Source organism: Vanessa cardui, chromosome 9 (assembly GCF_905220365.1).
Source record: "Vanessa cardui chromosome 9, ilVanCard2.1, whole genome shotgun sequence".
Taxonomy (NCBI): Eukaryota; Metazoa; Arthropoda; class Insecta; order Lepidoptera; family Nymphalidae; genus Vanessa; species Vanessa cardui.
The window spans coordinates 5,892,195-5,899,144 of record NC_061131.1 but is presented as its reverse complement, the minus strand read 5'-3'; the positions used below and the strand labels follow the sequence as shown (position 1 = coordinate 5,899,144).

Here is a 6,950-nt window from a genome sequence, read left to right as displayed (position 1 = left end):
AAGTCTGTTATAAGTAAAGTTACTAGAATAAGGTAAGTAAATTATATGCAAAGCATAAGTATATAAGCGACGCATCGACTAACATTATTTCCAGTTTATACCATTAAATTTATGTATTAAAAGTTAAAATGTAACTCCCGTATCCAATTACTGGTACAGTTGAGTTTTCTTTGTTATTTAAAATAAATCATGTTTCCAGAAAGTTTTAAATAAAAACTAGCTTACAAGCGAGGCCGTGGATTAAACTCGCCTGCCGTTTTGCCATTATCGTGGTTCACGCGATGTCTTAACGCCCTGACCTCCAGCCACTTTTGTTATTGACTTTCTTATGCCTTACTCGCTATGGATTAAATAGGACGAAGCGACAAATAACGAATCCTAAAAATAAAAACAATTTAAAACAGACCGTACAATGATTACTGGCATATAAATTAATATAATTTACGATATATTATAAAAAATATGATAGCTAAAAATCTCCTTTACGTTACCTAGCTTTGAAAACAAAGGATGTTAAAATTAGCTGGACGAAATACTACTAAAGGTTTAATCGGGAAACCAAAGTTTTTAAAAAGTATGTACGTTTTTTATAAATAAATAATAAACAGTTGTCGTAAACTGACTTTATTTGTTATTAATGCCGAACAATAAATATGTATGTGGCTGAAAATAAAACAAACGACAGTGTAGTGATGTGTCGCAGAGGTGGAGAGTGCGCATGCCCGCCACTGCGCCACTAGGCGGCGCGCTGCCCCCTGGCGGACTCGCGTCGCAGTGAATTGCATAACAAAAGCACACTCGCCTTCAGACGCTACGCTGAAAACTTCAGCTCCGTGCGCGCCGACGGTATGGGGAAGCGTAAATCGCCATAAAACTTTCCCGCGGTGCGCGCTCAATTAAAATAGCGTTTTTTTATTTATTTATCAACTGTCAAAAGGCATTCGAACGCCAACATTATTTGTAGCTTGTAATTGATAACTTTCTATAGTTTTTGTTCGAAAGTTGACTGTGTCGAAAAGTGAGTCGATGCGGATTTCGCCGGTTACGTATGAAATAGTGCGAACGTTCTAAGTGTGTGTGTTCATTTGTTTTGTTTTACTTTGCTTGGTAGCAAGTGGTGGCGGTGCCCGGTGGGACCGCGCTGGTGGTACGAAGGAATCGATACTGCGGTGGGAGCGGCAAGGTAAACTTTTACCGTCCTTTATTATTTAGCTGTATTTCTTTTGCGAATATAGCAAAAGAAAACAATTCATTCAGTTCATTCATTCGTCTTAATAATATTTTCAATGAAATGGATTTATAGGGTTTTAAATTTTTGTCGCATATTTTTTTAGATACAATTCAAATCGATCAACCAATGATTACATTTTAATTCATAAGAATGATTAGTATGTATACGAATATTCTAATTAAAAACAGTAAAGTCTAAAACATAATCTTTGTCTTAGACTTAGCTGCTCACGTAACTCAAGTAAAAAATTATATTCCATATACATTTTTACTATTTTTTTTAAACAGAGATAAAATAAAAATTAACGAAAATTATAGTGTAGTTACTGAAAGTAACTCTTAAACTTAAAAAGAAGCTATTTGTGTATAAATTCAATTAAATATTAAAACCTTGCTTTCGTTAATACGTAATATACTAGAACGCTTACTTAGATGTTATTCTTATCCAACTACAGTCAAGTTATAGGTAATACTTACTAGTTAAAATCAATATGCTTGTATAACGAGAAGTACAACATATACATATATGTAAACATGTTCCACGCATTATGCTTACAGTAAATGATAACATGTTTTATGATACACATCCTATTTATGGACATATATTTTTTTGCAATTATAAATATTGGGTTTCGGCCAAAATGTGACGTAAAGTGAGTATTCTCAAAGATGTAGGTCATAGAGATGTCCGAATTCGTATGTACGAAATGTATTGTGAAGGATTTAATTGTTAGTTCTAATAGTTTAATCAGTTATTAAAAAAAATCTGTATTTAAACCAAGAATCGTTATAATTATAAATTTTAAATAGTATTGATGCGTAAAATACGTACGTAAGCCATCATTTTATAGATAAATTATATTCTAAGTTTAAAACAAAAGTGTAAATATATTCAATTAGTTTCCATTTCATGCTATTAATTTAATATTGATACAATTATTGACTGTTTAATTAATATATAATTAAAGAAGTAAAACATAATTAAATATGTACGTATTGTATATATCATAAATATAAATTTTAGCTTTTGTATTAATAAATAAACGTCAGAAAACATTACGACATTCTACTTACGTTTTATTATTCTTTAACCTTATTTAAAATATACACGTTAAGTAATTGCTGGCTCTATAAATATAAATATGTAGGTATTATTTTCTTAATCGATTGTAGCAGTACACGGCGATGGTCTACATGAAACGCTATTTACAGAATTAAAGAAAATTTTCTAAGAATTCCAACGGAACTGGAAGAGGCATCAACATTAAACCGATCTGTCTTGAATAGATTGGCGTGTATCGCTCTGTTGTTCATTAATAATTAATTCGACCAACATCTACGCACCGATCGTTAACATTGGTTTAAGGTCTTTGGACTAATTAAGACTGTAATAGTCAATTTTCATATACAACAATCAAGACAGCGTCCATCGTCATTATTTAAGTCTTAGTATATACTTAAACTAGCTGTGCCCGCGGCTTCGTTCATTGGCACTTAACAAAAAGAGTTATTGTTGTAGCCTTTTATTATTATCACATCTTTCTATCAGTGAAAATCCCGTCAAAATTGGTCTAGACATTCCAGAGATTAATCGGAACAAACAGACAGACAGAAAAAAAGGCATGCTTACAGTATTAAGTATCTATACTGACATTATAAATGCCAAAGTAACATACACTTGTAACCTCTTCATGCTTAAACTACTGAACCGATTTAGATGGAAATTGTAAGGGAGATGTTTATGCTTTGTAGAAGGATATAGCGTTCTTTAGGTAAAGTTTTATAAATTTCGCTCGGGTAAAGCCGCAAGTTCAGCTAGTAGATTTATATTATGGAAATCATAGTTAAAGAACTATAAAAATATTTAAATTAAATGTACTGCTAGCGATTAACTCAGTAGTTACTCTTTTTTATTTATCAAAACTCCAAGCTTTTGTCTTACAGTCATGTACGCAATACAGTATCTGTATATTAAGTAAATTTTTTTTTTACATTAAACACTTAATATGTTTGCGTAAAAGATCTTGCTGTGTGCATTTAAAAATACTGTCACCATTTATTGTTTGTGGTTAACACGCGTGGGCAATGATTATGTTACGCAATGTCGCCGCAAACACAAATGTAACAAATATATAACACTAGTACATTCAACAAATTAATTTTGCTTTGCGAACAAAATATTATGCCATTTGTTTCCTTTTTAAGAATAAATGCACAATATTAATATTTTTGTGATTATTTTATTTTTTATAGGAAATATTTTTTTGAAATAGTTAGATTCATATTCCCTCTTTTTTTTGATTAGGAAAAAGTTTTAATCCTTAAATAAAGTTAGATATGAAAGTAAGAAATTAAAGTCACGTATACCTATTAGAGATAATCCTCTTCTGGCAATGTCAAAATATTATCCCTTTTGTCTGAATGATATGAACCCTTTGAGATAAAATAATAAATTCCCAATATACATATATGTATAATTAATTTTAAACATTTTTTATTTATTATATTTTTGAAAGGAAATATTTTTTAGAAAGAGATAAGATAAGATTCGTATTCCTTTTTCCCTTAGAATTTCTTAACGAGAAAATTATAATCCGATAGATATGAAACAAAAAAATTAAGATAAGTCACGTTTTTATAAAGATATTATACTCTACTAGACATAGACAATGACATATTTTATTATATGTTGGAAATACTACATCAAGAAGAAGGGACTGTTTATCATTTAAAAACTTTTCTAAAGCTGTCACGAATTACAATATCTTAAGATACGATAAAGTATCTCGTAGTGTCAACCGTTTGTAAAATGCAGTACTATTTCAAGCTCTTCAAAGTCAACTGTTTAAATTCGAAAATAATGTAAGAAAATATATACATTATCTTCGACGTGTATGACGATTCATTGAATTGAGTGTAATTAGTAATTACAGTCTCATGTAACATAACATTGTAGCTCATTTTAGTTCTCAGTGTGGGCGGCGCATTCGGTGTAGAGAACATTTCTTAGAGCGATGTATATAGTACAGTGAACTTACCATAAAGTATTTTATTTGCTCACAGTATATTATCAAGTATAAAATTTACTTTTATACAAACTATGCCCGCGACTTTAGTACGCGTTTGAATTGAACAAAAAAATTTGAAACAAAATTATTGTAGCCTAAGTTACTCCTTATTATATCAGTTATCTGCCAGTGAAAGTCCCGTCAAAATCGGTCCATCCGTTCCAGAGAGTCAGTTAGCCAGATCAAACAGACAAAAATTAAAAAAAATGTTATTTTGGTACATGTGCCTTGTATACTTACATATGCATTGAGTAAAAAAGGGATATTTTAATGTTACCAACAGACACTCCAATTTTGTTTTATGTAAGTATAGATAAATATATATAGCAACAAATACTTAGTCCAAATATTATATGTTATAAGATATAAATATTAGATTGCATATGATCCGCTTAAAAACTTTTGATACATTTGTATGTAAAAATTACATAGTAAATCAACAAAAGAAAATCGTCATAGTAATGACGTATTCTTAATATAAATAAAAGACTTCACCAATTTAACAACTAATTTATTGCTCCTGAATAAAAATGTTTACAATTTCCAATGACGAGGAGTAAAAATTAAGATGTTGAAAGATCTAATTTAAAAATAAAGTAATGACGTATCGTACTACAAGATGTATTAACACAGTACGAACGGACATATTGCTTGATTAGATTAGCTGATTGAGTTAAGTTTATTATCTTATTATGTATTTACAATATATATAGTACTTCATAAAGTAAAATATTAACGAAAAGATTCAAAGCTATTCTATATTTAATTGAATGTCCACCAATGTCTAAATAAGTCTTATCGAATAAAATCTTGCGAATGATCTATATTACGTTCATTATTTTTAACGAGTTTATGGAGCAGTGAAATACGTAGCTATATTTATACTAAATTAATGAAATACCTAGTCACGAAATAGTGTAAAACAAAGTCGCTTATTCTGTCCCTATATCCCTATGTATGCTTAAATCGTATTCTAATGCGGTTTTTTTAAATAATAAGAGTGATTCGAGAGGAAGGTTATTGTAAATAATACATGGACAATATAGTAAAGAAACACTGATCATTTTAGAGGTTGCTAATGTGATGTCGTAAGTAAATAAAGTCTATAGTATATTTAGTACCAGCAATACACCCGTGCGAAGACGGGGCGAGTTGCTAGTGTCCTTTAAATATGACATATCAACAATACAAATACAACTATTTGACTGGTTTTATATTATTAAGTAGAGGTTAAGGAACCCAGTAAAAGATGATTGATTTTTTTTTAATTCTAGTACATATTTGCCTAAAAATATCATATTAAAAATTCCATTTTTAAATAACGCGCGGAAACACTACTTGGACAATATGGCGCTGCAATGGGGTCGGTGACGTCACTTTGCTGTATTTGAATCTGTGGTACATATAGTAGAAAAGCAAGGTTTACAAGAAAGTGACTTCATCATAAGCCCGGCCAATCAGAAGCGTTTTGTGTCACGTGACAGACGTTTGAAAAACTGCATTTTTATTTATTGATTTTTGAATAAATTAAGTATTATTTTCAAGTTTCGTTAGTAAATAACCATTTTTAAACTCATAATCCACACTGATTACAATAATTCACAATTTACTTTTCGCATTGTCAAATAGCCTATTCAGTATAAATAAAGAGTATAGTTAACCACGGAACGACTTGCGCCTTATATAAATGTTTATAAACAACAGTTTTACGACTTTACACTATTTTTGGACGTAGTTTTATTCCTGACGGTTTTCTTATTGTATTCCTTGAATATATATTAGATATTCTACATCCAAACAACAGTAATTGGTATTGTTGTGTTCCGGTTTGAAGGTGAGTGAGCCATAACTACAGTCACAAGGGACATAACATCTTAGTTGCCGAGGTTGGTGGCGCATTGGCGATGAAAGGGATGGTTAATGTTTCTTACAGCGCCATTGACGATGGAGACCACTCACTATCTGGTGGCCCATATGTTCGTCCACCAAACAATAGCATAAATAATATATTTATATAAACGGTTGGCTATAAAACTGACTACTGTACAATATAAGTGGAACCTTATAATTAAAGACAAATTTGCAATTACAAAGCAATATAAATTAATACCAGTAAACGAACCGCCAATTGTACAATAATTGTGCGTGGGAAAACACATGTGATATATTTCGATATTATTATTTTATTATAGTGAAATATAACATATCTAAATACAAACGTTCGCATATTTTAGGATCACAAGCTATGTTTGATTTAATACGTATTTACGTATAAATTGCATTATAGCAAAAATTACATAAGGATATAGTATTAATATTTTTTTTTAATTGTGACATATCAGAATCGTTTTTTATGGTATACATTGGCGGACGAGCATATGGGCCACCTGATGGTAAGTGGTCACCATCACCCATAGACAATGACGCTGTAAGAGATATTAACTATTCCTTACATCGTCATTGTGCCACCAACCTTGGGAACTAAGATGTTATGTCCCTTGTGCCTGTAGATACACTGGCTCACTCACCCTTCAGACCGGAACACAACAATACTGAGTACTGTTATTTGGTGGTAGATAGCTGATGATTGGGTGGTACCTACCCAGACGGGCACAAAGCCCTACCACCAAGAGATCGTTTCACTTATCATAC

At 31.0% G+C, this 6,950-nt stretch overlaps 1 protein-coding gene across 18 annotated transcripts in view; it reads left to right on the top strand.

The window, feature by feature from the left end:
- The first annotated feature begins 618 nt into the window (after positions 1-618).
- Positions 619-6,950, top strand: part of LOC124532199 (glutamate-gated chloride channel) — a 67,079-nt gene continuing 60,747 nt past the window's right edge. For 13 of the 18 annotated variants that reach the window (XR_006966629.1, XM_047106949.1, XM_047106948.1 and 10 more), the window contains exon 1: positions 619-1,183. The gene's annotated coding sequence lies outside the window, so the exon portion shown is untranslated. The remainder of the gene's footprint in view (positions 1,184-6,950) is intronic. The other 5 variants (XM_047106938.1, XM_047106940.1, XM_047106934.1 and 2 more) reach the window with 4 other exon arrangements.